This window comes from Microtus pennsylvanicus, chromosome 14 (assembly GCF_037038515.1).
Source record: "Microtus pennsylvanicus isolate mMicPen1 chromosome 14, mMicPen1.hap1, whole genome shotgun sequence".
Taxonomy (NCBI): Eukaryota; Metazoa; Chordata; class Mammalia; order Rodentia; family Cricetidae; genus Microtus; species Microtus pennsylvanicus.
The window spans coordinates 10,199,694-10,226,638 of NC_134592.1; the positions used below are offsets into that span (position 1 = coordinate 10,199,694).

Below are 26,945 nucleotides of genomic sequence, written 5' to 3' on the forward strand. Positions count from 1 at the left end.
GCTCTTTACCATTAACCTGAGCAGCAGAGTTAGGGCTGCTCAATGACCTTTTCTGAGGAACGTTCCTGACAGTAAGGGGGAAAACAAGAGACATTTCCAAACAGACAAGCATGCATGCCACACTAACTGGCTCTGGATGTCCTACCCAAAAGGAATTCAACAAGATAAGTCAGAAAATGAGACAGACAGAGATTCAGGAATGGAGGCATGTCAAGAAATAATTGTAAGGCATGTTAATTCTATCTTTCTCTCTCTCTGTCTCTCTCCGTTTTGTTTAATCCCAGCACTCAGGAAGCAGAGGCAGGCTGGTCTCTGTGAGTTCCAACCAGCTTGGTCTACTTAGTGAGCTCCAGGACAGACAGCCAGAACTTAAAAGTGAAAAAGAGAAACAATTAACTTGCCTTACATATATGATTATTGTTGTTCAGGTAACTGAATGTCAAGTGTCCATTCATCACTTACCAGGGAACACATGCATGCGTGCATGCTCGTGCACACGCATGGATGGGAGTCTACGTTCTCATACATAGTTTCTGCGGTTAATATTCAAACCACCATTTGGACAGAGTCGAGATGGAGCTTAAAGAAGAAAAAAGCAAGAACGGTCCTGGAAGGAGGCAGATCTGGGAAGACAGAGGAAGCGTGCTGCCCACGTAGAGCCTGGAGTCCCTCCTCACAATCAGTCCCTACAGACTCTGATGCTACGGATGCCTGCTCACAAACGAGCAGCCAGAATTTTCATCTCTGTATGCAAGGTCGTCTGTCTGCTCGTCACTCAGTATTCTACTGCAGACAATGTGGCAGCTTCAAGGCTGCGCGTGGACCTGCCTTCTGGCCTCCTGCCCCCACTGGGGGAGCAGTCCAGCCATCTAACCACAGGCCCTCTTACTGTGAACAGCTTGTTGTTAGCCACAGAAGCGTTACAAAGTCCATGTATTAACATATGGGAACGACTTGCAGATACCAGCCTTGAGGATTTTCAGGTCTGCCCCTATTCCACTTTGTCATTTCTGGTAGAATCCTTACAGTGTGGAATCCCTACAGGTGGACAAGTTGGAAGGCCTAGTGCACACGGTGAAAGCTCTGGGAGTCAGAAGGTCTGAGTGCTGCCTCCCTGAATGAGTCACACAATGTTGGGTTCACAGCTAGTCTGGGCTAAAGGATGATGAGCCTCTTCTATGGGACTGCTCAGTGACAAACTCTTAAAGCTCCGACTAAGAGTTGGGGGGACGGCTCAGTGGGTAAAGTGCCTGCCCTACAGGTAGAAAGTATTGAGTTCAATCCCAGCACCCACATAAAACCCAAGGCAGTAGCGTATGGCTGTAATCCCACTGCTGGAGAGGTAGAGGCAGGAGGATCCTCAGGGTTTACTGGAAGAAAAGAAAAGAGGAGAGGAGAGGAGGGGAGGAAAGGAGAGGGGAGGGGAGGGGAGGGGAGGGGAGGGGAGGAGAGGAGAGGAGAGGAGAGGAGAGGAGAGGAGAGGAGAGGAGAGGAGAGGAGAGAAGAGAAGAGAAGAGAAAGTGTATTCTCTTCCTAGCTAATGCAGAAGAGAATAACACCAGTCTCTGGCATCTCTCCACATACATGTACATATGTACACATACATGCATGCATGCTCACACACAGAGTAAAATCAGCAGGAATGTGGGAAATACTGTCGCAACAACCAGATCACTTAGGCCCAGCCCTGCCTTTAACCTTCCAATGGAACCATGTGTCAGCACCTGAAGCAGGTGGCCCCTGGCTGGAAAGCAGGAAGACTTGTCCACAGAGGCTGAGACATGCCTCGGCTGTGCTGTGTCTTCAGCACACGGCTGCCTCCTTTCACACTGTCCAACTCCTGCGATCCATCCACTCCAGCTCACTGCACACCAATGGCTTAGATACAGCGCTTGGAATAATCCTTCACGGGAGGTCGACCAAAGCAAAAACACAGTTTCCATTCTGAACTGCCCCAGATCCTTTCCTAAGGTAAGGGTGTGTGAGTTGTGGTTGGGAAGAAGTTTCCTCAGAGAAAGAACATCAGACTGGGAGGGAACTGCAAATTTGGCATGAGTTTTGCCCATATGGACAGGTGCGCAGGCGTGGCACCAGCGAAGGCTCGGCAACCAACTAGACAGTAAAACTGAGGCGGACAGTCCAGATTCTGTCTCAGCTGTGACAGTCCTCGTCCTGCAAGCTGCCACACGGCAGAGCAGAGCACGTGATTCTGGCTCCTCTCCATGCTGTAGTGGAGTGAGCGTTTCTTGGGGCATGCTGGCACTAATTACAAGCAAGAGCCACATGCCACAAAGCTCATCCTGAGGAATCACAAAGGCAGAACATACTGACAAAACAAAGTACTATGTTAACCCTCTCTCCATCAAAAAAAAAAAAAACATTTAGAGACAGGCTGTTACGGTTTGAGTCTGAAGCATTCCCCATACACTTAAGGGTGTCAATGCTTGGTCTCCAGCCAGTAGCATAGAACTATCTGGGTGTGCGGGGAGTCTTTTGGTAAGGCTTAGCTGATAGAAGTGGATCACTGGGGGCAGGCACCCAGCAGAGAGTCCCAACACCCAAACCTGCTTCAGTCCTACAGTGGGAATGAAGACCTGCGGTTCTTCTCTTCCGGTCTTACTGGGGCCTCTTGTGAAAGATGACAGTGCATGTACCGTTTTTCCTCCTATCCTGACCCCGACCATCCAATATCACAGAAATCATAAGTCATAAAAACACTCGTGTAATCATTAGTATAGAAAAGAAAGGTAAGATTTCTGAGAGCCATGAAGCCAAAGAGAGATGCTTTCCTCTCAACAGAAAATCGTTCTGCTGGGAAAATAATGAAAAGTCGCCGCCAGCATTTTACCCACCTGTACAGACCTAAAGACCGAGTTAACAGGACAAAACATACGCCACACAGCTGTGTCACCTCGGAGTGTCAGGCTTACCGCACACATCCGAACCATCTCCAAAGGCTTCCTGGAGAGTTTTAGAGTTTCTCTGCTCTCCTCTGTGTGTAGGAGGGGCTCGGAAGGCCTGGCTCTCAGGGTCCTTTCCTCCTAAGCCTGTCGACCTGCCGGCACATCCCTTGTGACCACAGCTGACAGGTTCACATCCTCCCACTGCACAACCTCCAGCTTAACCTCATCCACTATCCATGCTGGGGTCTCCTGCATATGCTCCCCTGCTTCAGAGCTCAGACTGCAGTAGACAACTATGTGTGTGTGTGTGTGTGTGTGTGTGTGTGTGTGTGTGTGTGTGTAACTATGAGATGTGGTGTTAAACAAATCACCTTGCTTCTACTTTTCCTCCCACCTGTGTCACTTACAGTAATGTAAAACCCGGGAACACCCTGGGCCAATTCCCAATTTCTTATGATTAACATCACATCAATCACCAAGTCCTGTTGATTCTAATGCCAACATCATAGACCAGCCAGAGCTTTGTCTGTCTCTTGCATCTTCCCAGCCTCCTCCTGGGTTTGCTCCTTGTCATTTGCTGTTTGGGCTCCTCCAGCAGCCTCAACTGCTTTACCTCACAGCAGCCCCATGCCCCTCCCTTTCCATTCCTTCTTATCATGCCAGCAAGATCTTCCTGAAACAAAAGTCAGTCCGCTTGTGCTCTGCTTTCGAAAGTCTGACGACATGGAGAGGCTGTGTGGAGACTGTGGACCAGAAATCACAAGAATCATCTCTGTAATTTCTGATGTGGGTGTTTCCCATCTGAAGGGAAGCACTTGGCACATGCTCCCTGGCTTCCGGCCAAGCTTTAAGTTTGGTGCCCTACCCCAGCTTCAGCATCTACTGAACTGCAGGCAGTTCCCCAGATGCTGCACACTCTCCGCTGCTTCCTGGTCTCTCAGTCTACACACACAGACACACACATGCACACAAACAGACATGCACACATGTGTGCGTGCATACACATACACCCCTTTCTTTACCTGACCTAATTCTGCTATTTTTCCAAGCTCAGCTCAGGTCATTTCCTTCTGAAAGTACCTCTTGTCATCACCAGCAGAAGAGCAAGCTGGGCTGCGGAGCTGGCGGACCCTCGCCACTAACTGCACAGAACCCCCTGTATTTATCATTCATCCAGGGCACCTAGCAGTCAAGGACTGCATTGTTCATGCTTCATGTCCTAAGCACCAGGCTCATCCCGTGCAAAGCCATCCATCCCCAGGAGTGTGCCACATGAGTTATCATCTTTTGAGACCCCCCCCTCAAGAAGTACAGAAGGTCAAGAACATTTTCCTAATGACTCCAAGCTGTCATTTCCTGCATCACCATGCTGACATCTGATCTGATGGTGGAAACGCCGGTAGGCAGCACAAGACGGTGGTGCCAAGTGCTTAGAGTCTTCATTGCCGCCTACTCACAGTCAAAATGGAAGTTCATCCAGGATGACTCAAAGTTGCACAGGATGCCGACGTTATTCAAGTTCAACCCTCAAGCACAGGTCTTGTTATAAAGCACGTCAAGTCCAAGGGTGGCAGAGCCGCGCACTGCGCAGCTCAGCTGTGAGCCTTCTCTCGGGCAATCTGATTTCCCCTCAGAAGGACGCCGGTGGACCAGCTGCAAGTATTCACACCAGAGAGTTCTCAGAATGAGTGAGGGGCCAGTGAGGTGGCTAAGTGGGTAGATCTGCCTGCCGCCAAGCCTAGCAACCTGAGCTCCTTGGCTTGCTCACACTCACTCACTCACACAATATAAACATAACAAAGCAGGAGCAGACAGTGTTCGACATCAGTAACACAGCCTTCTGGCGGAAGAAGCCAGAACTTGGCAAACTTGTAGCAGCAGTTTGCTGCCTAAGGACTCTCTTGATTACACGGTGGTGATGCCGACCCTCAGAACACACTGATGCTGAACCAGACAGCACATCACAAGTGAATTCTCTACAGACTACTCAGTGACTGCATGCTTCTCAAGTGGCCTAAGGTGTCACCACAAGATCATATACAGAGAAAGGGTCATTTGAATGTAGGACACAAGACTGAGAACCTGGCACATAGCCAAGCTGAAGGATGAGAGTTGGAACTTGATGGGGGAGTGTAATATATCAATCTGTTGATTTCATTGGTTAAGCAATAAAGAAACTGCTAGGCCCATTTGATAGACCCACCCTTAGGTGGGCTGGGAGAAAGAAGCTGAGTCAGAGAGTCGCCATGATTCTCCCAATCCAGACAGACGCAGGTTAAGATCATTTCTGGTAAGCCAGCTCGTGGGCTACAGCAGATTATTAGAAATGGGCTAGTCCAGGTGCGAGAGCTAGCCTAGAAGAGGCTAGATAGAAATGGGCCAAGTGGTGTTTAAAAGAATACAGTTTCCGTGTAATTATTTCGGGTAAAGCTAGCCGTGGGGGCGGCCGGGTGCCGGGGACGCAGCCCCGCCGCTCCTATTTCTACAGGAACTGTCCGCAGACATGGCTCCATCAAAACCAGCTACCAGGCATGTAACCAGACACTGAGAAGGTGGAAGCAGAAGAATCGTAAGTGAAGGCAGGCCTGGGTTACAGTAAATTTGAGGCCGGGCTGTGTTGTAGAATAGGATATTTGTGCAGGTATGTAAAGATGTGTTGCAGAAGAATTGTTTAACTATATACAGATGTTTTGCTGTTTCACCTTGCCTGCCTAAGACACCTGATTGATCTAATAAAAAGCTGCATGGCCAATAGCTAGGCAGAGAAGAGATGGGAGGGGCAGAGAGAAAGGGGGCCCAACCTGCCAAGGGGTCGACCATCCAGACAAGGAGGAAGCAGGAAAGCAGGATGGACAGAATTTAGATGAGGTAATCAAGCCTCGGGGCAACACGTAGATTAATAGAAAGGGGTTCATTTAAGTTTTTAAAAAAAGCTAGCTAGAGCCGGTTGTGGTGGTGCACACCGGTAGGATTTGCTGAAGGAGGCAAAGTCAGGAGGCCAGCCTGGACTACACATTTTTTTAAAAATATGTATTTATTTATTTATTTATTTATTTATTTATTATGTATACAACATTTTGTCTGTGTGTATGCCTGCAGGCCAGAAGAGGGCACCAGACCCCATTACAGATGGTTGTGAGCCACCATGTGGTTGCTGGGAATTGAACTCAGGACCTTTGGAAGAGTAGGCAGTGCTCTTAACCTCTGAGCCATCTCTCCAGCCCCTACACATTTTTTTTTAAAAAAAAAAAAGCTAGCTAGAAACAAGCCTGAGCTAAAACTGAGCATTCATAATTAATAATAAGTCTCTATGTCATGATTTGGGAGCTGGCGGTTCAAGAAGCCTGCTACAAGGCTGGACTGCATAACACAACCTCATCTCAAAAAAACCAGATATACAACACACACGCGTACACACATGTACTCTCAGAAACAAAAACCAGAAACGCAGCTCGGTTGGCAGCATGATTGCCCAGCATGCACTAAGCTCCAGGTGTGATCCCCAGCATCACATAAAACAGGGTGGTGCATGCTTGCAATCCCAGCACACAAGACGAAGTAAGTACAAGGGGAGACTCAGAAGATCAAGGCCAGCCTTAGCCAATCTTATATAATGGTTCAAGGTCAACCTGGGCTCCACAAGATCCTGCCTTAATAGAGTACGGCAGATGGCTCAGCAGTTAAGAGCATTTCCTGACCTTGTGAAAGAGGTCCTGAGCTTGCTTCCCAGCACCCACAGCAGGTGGCTCACAACTTCTTGTGACTCCATCTCCAAGGGACCTGACACCTTCTCCTCTGACCTCTATGGGCACGAGCACACACGTGCATATTCCCAGGTAGACAGACAGACAGATACACACACACACACACACACACACACACACACACACACACACACACACACAATAGACGGTTAAAAAATCTACAGACCCCTTCCTGCTCTTAGACATTGACTGTGGTACCTGGTCACAAATATTCCAGTTGTGCCCACCATTTCCAGCTTTCCAACCTATGCTTTCCTCATTTGAACACAGCACACAGCTTTCAAACCTGGGCCACATGGACAGGTACTCTGGATCAGGAGAAATCCTGTGAGCCAGGAATGGGAAGAATTTCCCTCTGGTTCTCAGGCCCCCAGGTCACCTGATGGAGCAGGGGGCCCCTCTAAGTCTTTGCACCTTTACCTCGGCATCAGAAATGCCCACCTGCCTACCTGCAGACATTGGTACTGGAGTCAGAAGCCAGCAAGGCATCCGCCCTTGGGTGTTCCCTGGAGTAAGAGGGAAAGGTTAGCGCGAGGACAGGGAGAATGGCATTTTCACTTTCATGCTAAGAACATCAGAAGCCTTCCCACTGAAGCACTGCTTTGTGAAGCCTGGCATTAAGGCTGTCAGGCATCTCTCTCCACGGGACCACCCCTCCCTCTGCACAAAACACAAAACCCTCATCTCCACCACTCAACGCCAGGCTCCCCAAAGTGATGATCTTTTAAATCATAAGGAAGAAAGAAAAACTGTCAGACACCCTAAAAATCTCATTAGCATTTAAAACTCAACAAAGTAACCTGGAAATTGTCCTTTGCCGGTCCCTGGTGACTTACTTGACTAATCCCCAAGACTGCCAGGCAGTCAAAAGCATCCTTTCTGACTATAGGGAGTATTACAAAAAGATGACTGCAATTTGGCCATCTAAAAGAAACATCTACTCATCCTCCTTTTAACAAAGATAAATGAAAAAAGAAAGCATTGTTAATAGAAGAAAATGGATCAGCCTGTGCTAATCATGTCATGAGCGGGCACGTCACTTCTGTGTTACAAGGTACTCGGTTCTCTCAAATGAAGACATGGAGGGTAGTTGGGCTCGCTGAAGCCGAAGTGGTTGGGCAATGCTGAGCTGTGAGGTGTAGGCACTACAAGAAAGTGCTAGAGCAAACCCATTTGGACCACCCTGGTTCCATCATTCCCCAGCTGCCTGACTTGGCCCGTTACACAGACACATGCTGGCCCTTCTGCACTAGGGGTACAGTCCATATTGGGGATAGGATCGGTGCACCACCTGGTGTATTTGGGACAGGATACTCTGTCTTGAGGTACTGGGGCTCAATAGCTTCTGACACAATAGGAAGCCAGCCTCTGCAGGATCTACAAATGCATAGCTTTGGCTCATACCTGAGTAAATCCAGTGTGGATGTTCTAGTTTTATGGCCCGACAGTTTAAAGTTGCTGTATAGTGAGACTGGATCTACTGTGCCTCCTTTCGGAGTGAACTCTGACGCTCTCTCCTCTCGTTTCATTGACTTTTTTTTTTCTGGTTTTCACCGTATAGACTAGGCTGATCCTGAGCTTGAGTGCTGGGATCCCAAGTGCTGGGATTATAGAAATGCAATCACACCCCCTATCCTTTTCAGCTTTCCCTGTTGGAGAAAAAAACCAGCATCAACTCTCAGAAGGTACAAAGCCACAGAACATCTGAAGGCAAATGCATGGTTCTCCGACACCCACCAGGTCCTACACAGGCTTCTGACATGTACAGGAAACCATGGCCTCAGGCTTCTGAGAAGGGTCTCCCTACAAATTGACTCGGGTACTAGTAACCTCGTGGTCAGTGAACTGGAATCTTGACATGGTGGTACATGTTCTGGTGACACATGACTATTATCTAGCATTTGAGAGGCTGAGGCGGGACCATGGTTCTGAGGCTAGCCTGAACCATACAGTGTGACCTTATCAAAACAAATAAATCCACAAATGTATTTGCTTCTATTTTATGTGTATGAGTATTTTGCCTGCATGTATATATGTATACCACGTGCATGCCTATTTCCCTTGGAGATCAGCAGAGGGCAGATTCCCTGGGACTGGAGTTACAATTGTGAGCCTCCATATGGGTGCTGGGAATTGAACCTGGATCCTCTGCAACAGTAGCGAGTGCTCTTATCCTCTAAGCCAGCTGGTTAGACCCTAAGTAAACTTTTAACATTTACTTTGTCTCAATTCAGGTCTGAATTCCATTGTAGTTGAAGGAACGACCAGTAAGTCATTAATGACATGTCTCCATGGTTTTTAATAGGTAAAGATAGTTGCCTTTGTCAGTTTTTTAAAAAAAACTTTTTCTGCAACTATAATTTTCATGTGTTTGCTGTGCAAATGGACAGGCCAGTTCATCTGAAATTTTGCCTTGAAGACTGTGATTTGAAAGCGGAGACATATTTGTTTTTGTACATTAAACCAAAAAGCCAGTCCTCCTTCTGAATGGGGCTGGTCTTTGTCATGCCCTCATTGAGAAACACAAAATCCTCAGGGCTGGGATTGCAAAGCACACAAAACTGGTTCAGCCTTACCCATAGTCCTTTTGCTCAGATGACAGGATTGATCTTCAAGAAGAGGAGGCTAAGAAGAGCCTGGGTCAAACGAGTACTCCTTTCGAGGGTAACACCCAATGTGTTCAGCCCCAATGAGAATGGAGCCCACAGGGTATAGGAGGTTTTGTGTTTGTTTTTGGTGGGGTGGGGGGTGATCTGCAACCCACTGGTCCACTTTCCCTCGTTAACAACGCCCCAGATAAAATGTGCACTCAGACACATTTTGTCTGCAAAAACCATACAAGAACGATCTGTTTTATAAAGCACAGACTTTATTAACAAGAGTGGGCAGCTCATGCTGGGCACTAGGAACTCAAGATATTCTGAGCCTCTGTCGGAAGGTTTATATTATCCCTTAACCCTTGCTGCCTTGGGTCACCCTTTAGCGAGGGCTGTCCTCCAAATGCCTCTCCTAAATCTTGGCACTGTGAGTCTCTTTGCAAGGAGGGACCCTAGGAACCAAACTGCAGAGACGACTGGGGGGGGGCAGAGTAGGACAAAGGCGTGCTGGGAAGTCATTGTGCATCTCTGAGGGGTCACAGCAAGGTTTACAGCTGGGGGAGAAAGGACGGGAACCTCAGTGCTGCGTGCCTTGTCCAGGGGCCAGATGGTCTGTAAGCCAGAACAATCCTCGTCACAATGCATTGGAAAGGAACACTGTCAAGACGGGATTCCAGGAATCGCCAGCTGCTCTTTCAGATTTCGGTCTGGACACACGCCCCGGCTTGCCTTCTTCAATCTGTACCCACCTATTTGGGTGTCAGGCACCTACATACTCTAGGTGGTAACTGACACAGCAAGAAGATGTCCCAGCTGCCCAGGCACCCAACAGAACTAGCAGGCCTAAACTACCAACATCGCATGCCATCCACCCCTCAGTCGAATCAAGGCAATGAACAGTTCGGTTTACTCTCACAGTGAGGACGCACATTTGGGACAAGGTGACTTGAGGTGACAAGGCGAGTGAATGCATCAGAGACTGTATTCCCGGGGGTGTCAGATCAGAGAGGACAGGAACAAGCAGTCATGTGGCCCCAGAGAAGCCCCCGTCCAAAACTGTATCTGTGATGTAATCCACTAAGGCTGTGCTGCTGAGGGACAGGACAGTCACCTGTGTAAGCTCATCTGACTGCATATGCGATGAGCCCCGTGAGAGAGCAGGGGCGGGATTCAGAGGCCCTTGGACAGGCATATCCGGATATAGGGATGGAGAAAGAAAAAATGTCTGGGTATGACGGCGTGTGTCTTTAATCCCAGCATTCAGGAGGCAGAGGCAGGTGGATCTCTGTGAGTTTGAGGCCAGCCAGGTCTACATAGTGAGACCGTGTCTCAAAAACAAACTAACAAACTTGCCATGCAATCCAATGAAGCATTTTTAAATCGGTAAATAATCATTGTCAATTAAATTTTCAAATAATGACAGGGTAAAATGTGATGTTTTGATATACACATATAATGTTGAATGATTAGATCTAATTAACACACTCAAACACTCATCACTTTGGGAGTCGAGAACAAAGACGTGTTACTCTATTAAAACATGCTAGTATTAACTGTGTATTAACCGCTATGTAGATTATGACCACCAGACCAAGGTTTGTAGCTCACAAAACAGTCATTAAGGTTACTTCCCTGAAGACTTTTAAGAAATAGGAACCCCAACATATAGCACAGGAAACTGAGGCAGGTACTATAGGTGGGGCTGATACAGCGAGTTAGGTGGTTTGTCCCGGGCAGGCATGTGACAAAGAGCCATCGCTTTGGGGTTGATGTGCAGCGAACAGTGTTTATTTCCCCAGGCCTTTGAAGGCTGCAACATGGAGATGCATGTGGACTGGGAGACCCAAGCCCCCGGTTCATTGTCTATGGAAAACACCAACACCCGTCCCTCTGCAGGAATTCGGTGAGGGGGAGCTGAGCCACGCCCACAGAGCTCTGAACTGTGGCTCCCAAGCACATGGGAAGAGTCAGAGTCCTCAGGCCACCCACCAGGCTTTGTTTACAGTGGACACACAGATTCCTGCTGAACAAAGCAAGAAAGAAGGAAGGGGCAGGCGAAGGCAGAATCCAGCGAAGTCAGTGGGACCTTCCTGAACCCTGCTTTCTCAGAATGACTGTCCTAGAGCAGGGTTTCTTAAACTCCACCCACTCCAGAACCCTTGTCACCTGAAATATTTTATATGACTGTAGACAGACAGAACTATAAAACAGGAAAGAAAGTAAACATTTACTGATAATAAACCATAAAGAAAATGTTTGTTTTTTGAGACTAGGTCTCACTATGTAGCCTTGACTGGCCGGAAATGTGCTTCGAAGACCTGGCTGGCCTCAAACCAACAGAGATCCCCCTGCCTCTGCCTCCTGGTTGCTGAGGAAAAAAATTATTTTAAAACAATTCTTAAACCAGGCAGTGGTGTGGCATGTTTTTAATGCCAACACTCAGGAGGCAGAGGCAGGCGAATCTCTGTGAGTTTGAGGCCAGCCTGGTCTACAAGAGCTCGTTTCAGGACAGCTAGCGCTACACAGAGAAACTCTGTCTCAAAAAAAAAAATCTTTGGTATACATATAATTTTACCATTTATTTAAACAGAAGTAAACTTGTTTTCTAATGAGACAGATACTTATTTATTTTTACATAAAGAATAAACTCTTAACCTAAAAATCTGCTACTTCTGGACATAAACTAACTTTTCAACATTCTTTTAGAATTGACTGATATTTTGATTTTATAATTGTCATTGCTGAGGGAGCCACTTCACATAAATATATCATACAAAATAGCAGAAGTATGTTTAGGGCCATTTCAGAAGTTGTTTGGCATGTTATCCTAGTCCTAAGCCAAAATTCATTGAACAATTCTTTTTAATAAAATTCAAGTCAGCAACTCAAGCAGCACTTAAAAATCCACCATGCAAGCACTGAGTAACACAAGGCGAATTTGCCCTTTCGCTGGAGAAAGATGTCAGGAGGAAGATGGAAGCCTTTGTTTCCTGTGAGCAAACCAGTGCAGTTCTGCAAGTGCAGGAAGCTCCGCATGCATCCTACAAACAGACTCTGATGGGAGCTGAGCGTCTCGGGCAGGGTTGGTCGTGAGGACGCACACAGTGCAGAGCTCTCCTGACCTGTGGGCGTAACCAAGGCTTTCCATGAAGCTGTATTATACACACTGGCGGGCGTGGCCAGAAACACCTTGGCCGCAATTGCTTTTTAATTATTCTTGGTTATACAATGCCACATGGGTTGTAGCCTGTAATTTAAATAGCGGGGTTCTAGAGGATGCTATGTGATGGGTGATTGGTCCATGCCCTCGTGGTTCCCCAGGGGCACGAGTCACCTAAGTGTCAGGTTTTAATAAAAATGTCGCTCAAGTATCGAGCCAGTGTCCACAGGTGAGGAAAGCGGAGAACCTGTCTCGATCACCAGAGCATACTGGTCCCTACACTGAATACTCTTCCCTAAGCCACTGGGCCCTAAAATGCTCTGAATTCTGATTTAGATGTTCAGATGCAAGTAGAGAACATGGAGCCGATACAGCAAAAAGGCCCAGGGTAGCACCCACAGTCACCGTCAAAGCTAGCTGTGCAGAAGGGCCTGGGTGTTACTTGGTGGTGACATACTTGTTTGTATGCACAGGACTCTGGCCTCCTTCTCCAGCACCACAGACAGAGCAAAACTGAACCAAACCCACACCATATGGACAAGCAGAACTAGGAAACTAAGAGGGAATCACTAGAAATCAGATAAACCACGTGTTTCATCTTCCGAGTCTGAAATTGCAGGTAAGCAGTGGTCAGGCTGACTCTGGAGATGTTGGCTGGAACTCAAGACATCTGAGGTGAACCGTGGGTTGGGAAGGGCCCAGCAAGCAGGTGGCTCCAATAAGGTAGCAGCATGCTGAGCGGGGCTCCACCCAAGTGCTGGCCCTGTCTTCTGTGTGGGCTGCTGAAGCCCGCCACGGCTTCATCTCCCGGAAGCACTGCACCCAGTGGTCAGATGGAGAGGAACTAAAGACAGAGGAATGCAAGCCCCTCTCCCCAGGATGCTGTCTGAAGATAAAGTGGAGTTTGACAAGAATCCACAGTAAGCATAAGATAAGGACATTGTTTTAAAGAGTTGCTGTGGGCTAGTCGGGAGGCAGAGGCAATAAGATCACAAGTTCAAGGCCAGCCCTGACATCATGGTGAGGCTCTGACCTGGAATAAAAACTACAGAAGAATGGGCCCCATGGTGTAATGGTTAGCACACTGGACTTTGAATCCAGCGATCCGAGTTCAAATCTCGATGGGACCTCATGTGAATTTGAGATGGCTCAGAGGTTAAGAGCACTGACTACTCTTCCAGAGGTCGTGAGTTCAATTCTCAGCAAAAACTACAGAAGAACGCTGGGGGTGCAGCTCCGTGGCAGAGTGCTGACCCAGCACCCCGGCCCTGGCTTCAAGAAAAAGGAAAACACAGCGAGATCCTATAAATAACTTAAGTTTTATCCAGAATTTTGAATGTTGGTGACCTTAAAACAAGGCATTATTATTTTAAGGTTTTTTTTAAATCCAGGGTCTAAAGGAAGTCCCTCCAAATTGTCAGAATAAAAGATGTAATTTCCTATAACATATTTCTTCTCCTGCCTTCCCTCCCTCCTTCTCTCTGACAGTGCCTTGCTGGGTACTCACACTGGCCTCAAATCCCTGATCCTTCTGCATCAGCCTGTGCTGAAAATTCAGTGCCCACCAGGCTCATTTGTTGCTGTCGTTGTTTTCTGTCCCGCCCCCCCAATACATAAGTAGATGGACAGAGCACTGCAGGCACAACACAGAGACCAAGGCAGCGTGGGACTGTTCAAGAGCCCTGGGTCCTCATCGGGAGACTTGTTATCAGCAAGTGGCCATTTGGCTAAGTGACTGGAAACACATCAGCATGGGCTTCTGTACAAGAAATGTGATGAAATAGGATTCCACTAACCTTAGATTTGGTTATAAAAAGTGAGTGACAAACCGATTTGGCGTGCCTTTTAGCTTCAGCCACTTGGGACGCTGAGGTGGGAGGAGCATCTGAATTCTGGAATTCAAGGCTAATGTGGACAACAAGAGAACCCATCGTGAAACCACCAGTGTGTGTGTGTGTGTGTGTGTGTGTGTGTGTGTGTGTGTGTGTACTACAGTGTAGACTGCTTTGCATTGCAGTTACATGGGATTGTATCTAAACAAACTAGTTAAAAATAAGCATGGCATCATTATTCAATAATGTCCTCGAGGAGGCCCTCCCCTGGCAAAGCACACAGCACTCTGGATACACGCTCTCACTAAATCCCTCCAAAGATGGAACAGATTACTGTCTGCTACACACAGCTTAGCCTGCACTTAGAGGTCATGCTGAGCAAACACAGACAAACAACATAATAGATGCTACTTCCCACCTGGTGTGTATTCACACATGCATGATCTGTAAGTGTGGGCTGTCCACACCAAGTCTGCTCCACAGTAATCAGGACGACTACTTGGTCATTGTGAAAATGCGTGCTAGGGCCTCATGTGATGAAGACAGTCTGTTCAGGATCCAGCGTTCCCTCTGCCTCTCACAATAGAGAGATAGCACAGCCATTTGAATAAGTTTAATACTGTTTTTCACTCAACAAGTATCCAGGGGAGCTGTACCACAGGCAAGGCTCGTGCGCAGTAATGGGGACAGTCACATGAAGAGGAGGCATGGAGCATTTCTCTACGGAGATTCATCGCAAACCATGGGCTCTCCCCACTAACCACAGGACAGAGCGGAGCCAGCACTCTTCAGGGTATGTGAATGCCCGCTGGGAAACACGGGACGACCAGAAACCTGTGAGATCAGAGAAAGGTTCACCTACGAGGGAGGTCGAAACGGAGTTCTAAGGAATAGGCATCCATTTCAGAATAGAAACAGGAGAGTCACAGGGGTAAGGTATGACCACAGAGCCACGGCATTCTCGACACACACACTCAGGAGATCCGATAAAGGCTCTGAGTCCCACACTCACTGGATACCCACCATAGGTACTGGGAACACAGACAAGTCAACCCAGTTGACAACGTCCAGGAGACACCTAGTTGTAACAGCCGAGACAGGACAAAGGCCACACTTGTTAACTGTTAGCATTCCCATCCTCGAAAACAAAGCTCCGTCCTTTGAGTGTGCTCCACAGTCCTTGTCCCTGTCCTCAGCACAGGGAGACCGACTGTGTGGGCCGCATTGGTAGGCCTCCCTTTACCCAAGTTACAGCCAGCAGGTAGAAAGAGGAGAAAAATGAAGCCAGGAAGCTAACTTCTCGGCTTCCCGTGTGAGGTCACATGCGTCAGCTTGCCATGCCTCCATCCACACAGTTCTATCTGCAGCAGGTCTGACAGGTCCAGGGGCCGTCTGCACCAGGTGTGGACACTGTTCTAACTCTGGCTGCACACACCCTCCCTCGGCCTTGGTAAGTGTCTTTATCAAGAGTCCCTTAAGTGGCCCAGCTTGAGGTTCCGTTCTTCATACCTCGACTCTGCAGAATCTCCTCACTGAATACCCGGAACCACCCGGCCTTGTTCTAGCCAAAAAATGTGTGGTCAGGAAAGATAAGCAGTTCTCCGGGCTCACAGGAATCTCAGCAGTGTAGGACAAAGCCTGGATGGAACCTGCCCCACCTATCTCCATAGACCATGCTCCCAGCCTCTGCAAAAGCCATCTGTGGTCAGTCACAGAGAAGGTTCTAGACAGAACACATGTCATCTTCTGTGCTAATTCCCAAGGATTATTCATTTGGGGCACGTGCCTTTTATGCCTGCTTATCTCTTTAAATTGCCCTGGAAACTGGAAGCACCAATCAGGCGTCCGTGTCAGAAAATTGTGCCAACGTGCAAAAGCAATCTTTTTAAAAAAAAAAAAAAAAGAAAGAAAGAGAAAACTCAGAGATATTCCAAGATTGCAGCCCAGATCCTCCCTAGTCCCGGCTCATACATTTGCTGTTTCCTTTCTTAGTGTCTGAGCTAGCATAGAGAGAATGCATGCTACTGGATACTGGATCAGAAAGCAGATGTTAGGGGATTTCTTTAGCAGACATGCATCCCTCGTCAGCTTTCTGCACTGCTAAAATCCCTGTCTGTCCCCCAGTCCCAACTCCCAGCCCAGCTCAGACCTCTGTCACTCCCCTTAGTTAGGCAAATAGCCTTTGTTACTGCTTAGATGGCTGGATAAAACAGGCAGGTCTCGGAGCCAGCATCCCAATGTCCCATGTCATCCCTGAGTGTGGCCTCAGCCTGGCCTGAGTTGGGAGATGAAGCTCATTTACCTCTGAGAATCCAGAGGTGAAACTGCAGTCTTGCATAGGCCGAGCAGAGGTGCATGCGTATGAGCATGCGTGTGAGCTAGCGCATATGAGTTAGCACACACAAGATGTGTCATGTGACAACCAGAATGCATGGGTGTTTGTCCTACTCCACACCAGATGTTGAGTCTTTAGCTAGACACTTGGTTTGGAATCCCATGGCTTCGGGAGAATGGTGTTTTTTGAAGGGCTCCTGGAGGAAATGAACCATTTACAAAAAGACAATGGTACATCATTGCACTCACCCAAGGATCCCAAGTGTCCAAAGTCTCAGGGACCAAATAGAATGGCCACCCTGGGGAGATGGATGGGGCAGGGGAGAGAGGGGCCTTATTCAGTGGAGACAGAGTTGTAGCTTGGGACGATAAGCAGAGCTCTCGTAGACAGATAGGGCCTGAATGACCTCGTGTCCTGAGCCAAGTACACAAACATGTTAAGATGGATGGTTCTAGGGCTTTGCCGCAGTGACAGTTTTCTCTGGCTGAGAAAAGCTGGAAGGTAGATAGAACAAGGTGAGAAGAGAAGCTGAAAGCTGGGAGAGAGGTAAGAGAGATGGAAGCTTCAATACAGAGGCGACAGCAGTGACCCACGAGAGATGGCCCACCTTGGCTTTCTCCTGCTTTGGTGGCCCTGGGGACAAGCACTGTAAGCCATAGCCTGTCCCTTCTTTTTTGTTTCTTTGGTACAGGTACAGAAGCCATGGCCTTGAGCATGGCAGGTGAGTTCTGACCCAGCTACAAGCCAAGCCGAGAGTTCTAAAGCTTTCTGAGCACACTAAAGCTCCCACCTAACTTTTCCACTCTGAAAAGACGCCACACTGTGGCTGACCCAACGGGCTGTCCTCCGGCAGGTGGGCACCAAGGCAGCTGTGCTGAATCACATCTGGCCTCAGGAGGGTTTCCCACGGTGTGCAGTGGGTTCTGAAGCATGAGGAGAGAGCAGTGTGAGGATGGGCTGGGCCAGGGTTGCAGTAAGAAAGAATGTGTGTAAGACAGCCGTGCATGTTCAGAAATTCCCAGAAGGACAAGTGGCTGGGCCCAGAGCTTCTGGAAGGAAAGGCTGCCACTAGCCAGTGGGGCAGAAGGAAGAACAGACACTGAGTTCTGCTGAGCCTGGGTGCCGTCCTAAGGCTCAAGCTGTAAGACTTTTCAGAATTCAGAGATAAGCAGGGTTTCTATTTTTAAAAGTGTTAATCAAATGTAATTTAAAAACAAACAACAACAACAACAAATATGTGGTCTCAGTTGTCTTCATTTGTTTTTCTGTCACCAAAACACACCACCACAAATTGGTGGGGGTATAAAGAAAAGAGGTTATTTTGATTCACAATCTGGAGGTGCAAGACTGAGGGGTTCCACATAGTGACAGCCTCTTGCTGGCAGAATCCCAAGGCAACTTAGGGCATGATGTGATGAGACACAGGATGATGTGTGAGTGTGTGTGTGTGTGTAAATGTGTGTGTGGATGCATATGTGCATGCATGGGTATAAGTGTGTGCATGTATGTGTGTATGTGTATGCATGTATGTAAGTATATGTGTGTAAGTGTGTGCATGCACATATATATAAATGTATGCGTGTACAGGTGCATGTGGAAGGGGTGTGTGCATGTATGTAAGTGTATGTGTGTATTGTGGGGGGTGCATGTATGTGTATGCATTTATGTAAGTGTATGTGTGCGTGTTTGTATGTAAGTGTATGTGTATACATGTATGTAAGTGTGTATGCATATGGGGGTGTGCATGTATGTAAGTATATATGTATTACACACGTGTATGTGTGCATTATGTAAGTGTGTATTCATGTAAGTGTGTGTGTGCATATGTGTGCATGTCTGTGTTTGTTTCTGTGTGTGTCCCTCCCTCCTCATTTTAGGACTCCATCGTAGGACTCCACGCTAACAACCTCAGCTAATTCTAATTACCTCTCAAAGGCCCCACCTCTAAACAGCGCCATTGCATCACCTTCCCACCCTCTGAATGCCTCGTGATGGAGAATGAATTTCAGCGCATAAAGCCTTGGGAACAGGCATGCCCAACAATATCCATACTCAGGCCTGCTGTACCAAGGTCTGCTGCAGCACACCAGGCGACAGGCAAGCAGGGCTGGCCGGGTAATGTGGTTGTCAACTATTTCACAGCGGAAGCCATCTCCATCAGACATGACCCAGTGTTCAGTAAGACCCAGACACTGGAGCCTCACCTTGAGCAAGCTTCTTAATAAGTTGCCCCCATCTCCGCGTCAATCAAAACGGACATAGCTAGAGCACACACTCCAGAGATGTGAGTTCCAGCCAAGAGAATATTTGCCGAGTGTGCAGATAAACACCTGATGCTCGGGGGCACACATGGGGGTGTGCATGTATGTAAGTATATATGTATTATACATGTGTATGTGTGCATTATGTAAGTGTGCATTCATGTGTGTGTGTGTGTGCATATGTGTGCATGTCTGTGTTTGTTTCTATGTGGGGCTCCAGAACAGTGGGGCTGCTCGCTCCTGCCCTGCTAGATCTGCACAGACACACACACACACACACACACACACACACACACACACACACACACAAGACAATGTGGTCCTTACCTTCAAAATGCCCAACCTCTGCTTGGAAAACAGTCACTCTATGGTGTTAGATATGATTAAGCACACAGTGTGATCGGAACACATTCTTACACCACCAAATTCTGTCAGCTAGGCAGAGCACGCTCAAGACAGGAGAGAAACAGCACAGTAAGCAGATCTTAACGTCTGGGAGCGGTGAGCGAGCACCCACTGTTCCTCTCTGTGGCACTGACCTGGTAAAGCCCTGCCAACCTCCATGGTTGTGTCTCTATTAGACCGCTGCCCTCCCTAGGGAGTGGCTGCCACGTTTTAGGCAGGGTGTGGTATGCTTTCCAAGAGACTCCACAGCTTGCAGAACATCACTAAGTGCGGCTGCTGAGCCTTTTCCAACAGCCGGGGCTAAAATGTCCTGTAAGTGCACGAGAGTCCACTGAATCACCTCCTAAAGAGTGTAAATCTCTCGATAGGTCATTTCTTTGGGGGGTGATGTTTAAGTCAAATTCTTTTTACCGCTAAAAAGTCTGGCTTTGCCAGGAGCCACTTCCTTACGTCAGTTGCTTTGTCGGAAAATAATGGCTAAGACCGCTCACCACCATATGCTTTGGCGCTGACCTAAGTGACAGCAGCCAGCTAGTGCTGTCCCGCAGGAGAGTGCTGGAGAGCTCTCACCCTACCTTCACGATGCTGGGTTGGTCTTCTGAATGCCCATGTCTACTGGCTCTCCAAGGAGGGGGGACTGCCTGAGTACACACGCTCCCGTGTCTTCAGGGAGGCCCTAAGGGACAAGATGCCCCATTCAGACCTTTTGGCCTGGTCTGCTCAGCACCTCACAGACCAACACTGACCCATGATCTGCTCATCCACCTGCCTCTGCCTTAGAGGAGTCAGCCCAGGTGCTGTCCCGCCTCCCTCTGACCCTAAGTGCAGATGATGTCACCCACTCTAGCCTCTGGGACCCCACCCGTCCTGCATAAATTACCACAGCCTCCCCTTGGATTTAGCCTCAGGCTCCCCATCCACTTTTGCTTGCTTTTCCAGCCTGCCTCTCCACTGTTCCAACAGTGACCTTTCAGAACTGAAAATCCAACCAGGGAAGGTGACTGCCTCTAAAGCCCAGGCTGAGGCAGGAGGATCACATGGAAGCTGAAGTTCAAGGCCAATATGGACAAAATAGAGAATCTCTATTTCAAAAACAAAGAAGAAGAAAGGAAAGAAGCCAGAAAAGAAAAAGAACAATTGGAAGTCTGTTCAGGTCATCCCTGACTCAACACTCTCCTGTCTTCTTCAGCACAGAGGCCCCACTCCACTCTGTGCCCTGAGCTACCTGCAGTCTGCCCAGGTCTGGATGCCTCCCACTACCCCCACCCCCATTACCCCAGCAGCCTGCAGTGAGTGGGATGGGAAGACAGGCCAAGCTGACACTCTGACACCTACAGCACCTCCCATGTCCTTAGACTTCTCCGCACAGGCCGCTGGTCACTAAATAACTGAAAACAGTGTTGACATTTTACTCCTGATAAGCACAGTAGGGCTTCCTAAAGGCCAGGGCAGGAGGGCCCAGCGGGTCACTGGAGCCTGGGAACAGTGTGACAATGGGCACAGTGGGGTCCTACATTCTTGTGGCACACAAAGGAAATGGACGGAGGGGACTGAGGCTTGAGGCAGGAGCAGTGGTTAGGGCAGACCCTGCAAACCAACCATACCCTGGGAAACAGGCAAGAGCTGAGCTAAAGCAGAAGGGTAGAGAGGGCAGACGCTTCAGAAGACTCCACGGAGCCAACGGAGATGTGAGGCTGGGAACAAAGAGCCTTCTGTGTGGAGGGAGACCATGCATTTAACATTAGTGTGTGTGTTCTGTGCATACTAGTCTGTGTCTGTGCATATGTGCATGTGTGTGTTGTACATATGTCTCTGGGTGTATTATGTGTGTTCATGTCCACGCCAGTGCATGTGTGTATGTGTGCACAAACCCATGTCTGTGCATGTGTGTGTTATGCATGTACATGTCTGTGCATGTGTGTGCATTATATGTGTACATGTCCACATCTGTGCATGTGTATGTTATGTGTGTACATGCCTGTGCATGCATAGAAAGGGACAGAGATCAGGTGTCTTCCTCAGCTGCTCTCCACCTTCTTTTTGAGAAAGAGCCTCTCACTAAGCATGGAGATCGCTGATTAGACTGGTGGTATCAAGGACGCTCTGTCTCTGATGCCCAGTGCTGGGATTACAGAAGCACACTGTCAACCATGCCTTTTCACATAGGTCCTGGTGATCCAAATTCAGGTCCTCATGCTTGCATGACCATCACGTTACCCACCAAGCCATCTCCCAGCTCTGTATTTAGCATGCACATTGCCCCAAGCATGTTGCAGGTGTACACTGGAAATCAGCTCAGTTTGTCAAGTAACCTTTGAACCTTCTCCCACACAACAGCCCTGAATAGCATTAAGCTGCCAAAGCCAAAGGGCCGAAGCTGGGAATCCTTGACTGTGCCCAAGAGGCCGTACCTCCTGCAAAGGGTGCAAGGAGCGGAGCACACCATCGGCCCCGGACCACACTCCAACAAAATCACCACCTTTAAGGGCCTGTGGACCCCAGCTGGTTCTCTCTCCCTCTGACCACAAAGCCCCCGTAGGGAACTTCCTTCGAGAAGACTCCAGGTTCTGGTCTTGGTTCTCCTGGCCTCCAGCCATACATCATAGGTCAGACTGCTCTCATCAGTAAGAGTCATTATTCAAGGCCAATGGTTGAAATGTTTTCCAAAAAAGCTAGCAGGATAAAGAAAGGTCATAAAAAGTTCAGGATACACTGTGAGCACGTGGTTTTCCACACCGACAGTGTTTTTACAGACAGGTACAGTTCTGAAGAAACAAAACTGGAAGCGTGTCTACCTGGTTTTCTTCTCTGCATGTGGGGGGGGAGAGGGACAGGGGTCGCTGAGACAGGAGCTCACAGCTTAGGCTGACCTGAGCTCAGACAGACCTAAGCTCCTGGTTGCCCCGCCTACGACATGCTGGGATTACAAGGTAGTCTGCCACCTCGCCCCCCTCCGATCTGATTCTTAAATGGGTAATAAATACTATGCTTTTAAAGAAAAACAAAAATCTCTCTCAAAGAATCACTTCTTTAGAGGAAATATGCTGTCTGCTGACCAAACCGAAGACTCTGCCCAGTTTACATAGAGAGTCCTGCTCGTAGCGGATAATAAATGAGTCTGTGAGTTGTCAGGAGCTACGGGAGGGTTCCTGACACGAATAATTACATAGCACGGAGCGTGGATAACAGACTTTTATTCTTTTTTATTACGATCTTTCTGGAAGCATTCAGACTGCCTCCCCAATATTAGAACCTGTCTCCCCTCTCCTGGCTGAGCCCAGACTGCAAAAAGGGTGACTAACTTTTCTTTAAAGAAAATTTTCTCAGCCCGGCAGTGGTGGCGCACGCCTTAAAACCCAGCACTGGAGGCAGAGGCAGGAGGATCTCTGTGAGTTTGAGGCCAGCTTGGTCTACAGAGTAAGTTCCAGGACAGGCAGAGCAGTTAACACAGAGAAACCCTGTCTCAAACAAACAAACATTCTAATTACAAAATGGAGCAGATGTGGGTTCTAGGAGAGAATGCCTTTCTTTGGTGTGTGCAAGGTTTTCAGGTGTTGTTTCCCATATTGTCAGCAATGCAAGTTTTTAGGCAACTAGCTTCAGGGCATGAACAGACTGTAACAGCAGAAACAAAGGCATTATTTCTCTTCTCTCATTCACACTGCAGCCAACTCTTTCTTCCACATTTAAAGGAATGTGTGAAAGGGACTCACATCATCTCGGGTACAAATAATAACCAATCAGTGATCACTTTTCAAACACAATTTGGGGGATTTTTTTCCCACCCAAACCCTTGGGCTTGTTTATGTCATAAAGGCTTGTGGTTTACTTGTAAAATAGATTCCTTGCTGGGTGGAGGGCCTGCACAGCAATTAGGAGTCTTCCTGGAGGCAGGGCACTCACTCTGCACGTTCCCAGAGGCTTTTCCTTTTGCTGCGCCATCACAGATACAGCCTACCCACCTATGCCGGAGCTCTGCAGCAGCATGAGAAAATGAGAAGCCAGGAAGGCTTGGAGACGCCGCTTCGTGTCCAGCTGGTTCCCTTAGGAGTTCCCATATCTTTTAAGTCCGTATTAGTCATTTTGAAAATTTGACCACAAGACAGTCACCAGTATCAAAGATCAGAAGTGACTAAGATTATCATTCAAGAGCTGCCAAAAAGGCTCAGCTGGAAAAGGTCCTTGTCGCTAAGCCTGTGACCTGAGCCCAGTTCCCGGAACCCACACAGCGGAAGGAGAGATTCACTCCGGCAAGTTGTCCTCTGCTTTCAGTTCACATGCAGTGGCAGAAGCACAAAACACACATGCACATGAAAACATGCACACACATGTAAATAGAAATGTATTTTAAATTTTTCAAATATTATTATTAAATCGCTGTTAATTTTTTTTGGGGGGTGGGCTCTTTTGGGACTGAGTGTCTCTGTGTAGCCCTGGCTGTTTTAGAACTCACTATGTAAACCAGACTCAAACTCACAGAGATTTGCCTGCCTTTCCCTCCGGAGTGCTTGAATAAAAAGGCATGTGCCACCACTGCCAGGCTCACTGTTAATTCTTAAAGCAGAAATACACGGAAATTAAATTTCTGTCTGGATGCAGTGGTGTGCTTCTTTAATCCCAGCACTCAGGAGGAAGAGGCGAGCAGATCTCTGAGTTCAAGGCCAGCCTGGTCTATGCAATGAGTTCCAGAACAGCAAGAGCCACGTGGTGAGACATATAAAACAAACAAATAACAAAACAATTCTACATTTCAGAGTGAGAGAAAACTATTCTCAGTAGTGGGAAAGATCATCCTCCAGTGATTCTGAAATCTGAGCAGGCAGGTCAAGGAAGCCTGACTGGCCGTGGTCAGGTAAGAAGAGAAGGCACTGGCCACCTTGGGAAGGTAGGAGGCATACTCTGTCCACACAAGTTCCAGGGAATCTGGCAACGTCTTTCTCAACACCTGCTTCAAAGGAAAGAAGGAAAGTGAAGGCTGTGGGTCAAGGTCATGCCCTTTAAAACCTCCACTGTGCATCCACTCTGAACTGCCAGTGATTGCTGGCATCACACATAGCACAACACAGGTTATATTGGCTTGTAATCTGATAGAACGCTACCTATAGAAAGAAATTCCTCAAAAAAAATATTAACAGTAAGGAAATAAAGGCAAGAACTTTGCCACAATCATGTGAAACACAAGATCTTTAGGTAAAATTAGAGGCAATTATGTAACATGACAAGAGAAGGCGTCAGTATCATCTCAGACTGGACTGTTAAGGTGATGTGTCTGGCTCCATTTAAAAATCACGCCAGGGGACCGGCAAGATGGCTCAGCACCTGCTGCCAATGACCCAGTTTTCATTCCCAGGACCCACATGGTAGAAAAAGAGAACTGATCCCAAAACATGGCTTCTGACTTTCATATGGGTACCAAGGTGTCCCCAACCATCCCACACAAATAATACAAACATAATTTTTAAAAATCAGCATTTCAGGGCTGGCTGCAATGACCCGGGCTGGCCCCTGTCATCACACCACTTGAGATGTGGGCTCGGGGGTTCAGGGTTCTATTCAGACTGGACTACACCAGGAGATGCTGTTCTCCAAACCACGCATACACACACATACACACACACACACACATACACACTCACATACACACACATTCATATACACACTCTCACACATACACACACACGTACACACTCACATACACACATACGCACATTCATGTACATACACACACACATACAAGACAAAAAACAGAAGCAACGTATCTTGAGATTCACATTCACCTGTAACAAGTTAAAAAAGGAACACAGACAAAAAGAAGCAGGTGTAGGTGACACAAACCAGGAAAATTAAGGGTCTAGAACCGCGGGAAATGAGCAGTCTTTCTGTCTGTCTGCCTTTCATTTGTTTTGGTGTTTGCTTGCTTGTTTGTTTGTTTGTTTGTTTGTTTCAGGAAAGATCTCTCTATCCTGTCCTGGAACTCACTCTGTAGACTAGACTGGCCTCAGACTCACAGAGATTCTCCTGCCTCTGCCTCCTGAGTGCTGGGATTAAAAGCATGTGCCACCACTGCCCTCCAAATTTTTTTGTTAATGTTTAGCCAAAAGAAGAGTCTAAAAGAACCTTTCATGGGCTTCAAAGTCAGGATGACTCACTAAATCTGATTGTTTTAAACAGGAGATTAAATTTGATTGTTATGGACCCAGGGAGCAAACTGGGGGCCCAATTTTGGCGACATAAAGGACTTGATGGTCTGAGCTATCCAAAGGAGGAAAGGGTCCCCAAGGGAGTGGTGAGCAGCAAGCAGCCACGACCTGCTCCAGTACCATGGGGGCAGAGGCAGGAAAGAGGGCTCCCTATTTCAGTAACATCTGTCCCATTCACCTTTGAGTTTCTGGGTCGACCTGATGTTGGAGAATCAGCTCAAAGGCCTAAGAAAACAATCAAGGAAATGAGATTGCCTGCCGAGCACGGTGGTGCTGACTCACTGGTGAGTTGACAGACAGGAATATCTAAGGACCTACAGGCACAAAGCAGGGCCATTCTATTTCCTTCCCTCTTCGTTCTCTTTTGGGTCTTACTTGTTTTATCCGCGAATGTAAGAAAAGGAGCTTGATAGTTAGATATCAAGAAATTCAAATAGGCTTATCAAAATATTAAACCCAGCGTCACCACATGAGCCAGAAATTCCATTCCTTAGTATCTGCCCCTCAAAAGTAAGAACATATGTCCACACAGAAGTGTGTGTTGGTATAGCATTATTTTAACAGAAACAAGGTAGTCTTAATGAAGCCATTATTGTACATAATTAGTATATGGCAATTAAAAATATCTTTGGATGGCTGGAGAGATGGCTTAGCAGTTAAGAGCCTGAATTTTCAGAGGGTCTAGGTTCAATCCCCAGCACTCATATCAGACAGCTCGGAAACGTCTGCAAAAATCCATCTGTAAGGCTTCCATAGGCACCTGCAGTCATGGGCACATACCCTCAACAGAAAGGCACGTATGCATAATTAAAACACAATCTTTTTAAAAATGTATTTTTAAAAAACTATCCAGAATCCACAGAAACAGGAAGTAGGTGGTCAGGGGCTAGGGACATGGGGTACTATGGGTACTTTTGGTGTAATGAAAATGTTTGCTTCCCAGCACCACAAAAATGAACACAGAAAATAAAATAAGGTTTGTTAGGTGGCTCAGTAGTCAAAAGTGCTTGTCTTCAACACAGATGACCTGAGTTTCATACCTGGTACCCACATAGTGGAAGGAAAGAACATACTCCCTCAATTTGTACTCTGGCCTGCACAAGTGCACGCGTGCGCACATGAGCGAGCACGCACACACACACACACACACGATACATAAATCAATGTGATGAAAATTAAAAATAAATAAAACAATAAAAACCTTTTCAAAAATGATAACTATGGTTCACTTTTCAAAACACCGCTACCATTACAGCATGAAAAAGAAGCTTGTGGGACCAGGCAGATGGCTCAGTGGGTAAAGCATGCAAGCATGAGGACCCGAGTTGGAATCCCCAGCACCTACCATAAAAGTCACCTAGGTACAATGACACACATCTGTAACCCCAGAGCCTGGGAGGCAGGGTGATGTCACCACCCAGCCAGTTGAGCCAAAACAGCAAGCCCCAGATTCGGTAAGAAAGACCCTATCTCAAAAGTGATAGAGAC

General features: G+C 47.6%; 1 protein-coding gene and 1 non-coding gene across 5 annotated transcripts in view; one reads left to right on the forward strand and one right to left on the reverse strand.

Annotated features, from left to right (window-relative positions):
* Eml1 (EMAP like 1) overlaps positions 1 to 26,945 on the reverse strand; it is a 159,805-nt gene that overhangs the window by 76,012 nt on the left and 56,848 nt on the right. The window lies entirely within an intron of this gene.
* Trnaq-uug (transfer RNA glutamine (anticodon UUG)) lies at positions 13,483 to 13,554 on the forward strand. Its single transcript has one exon. It is a non-coding gene; the product is annotated as a tRNA-Gln (tRNA).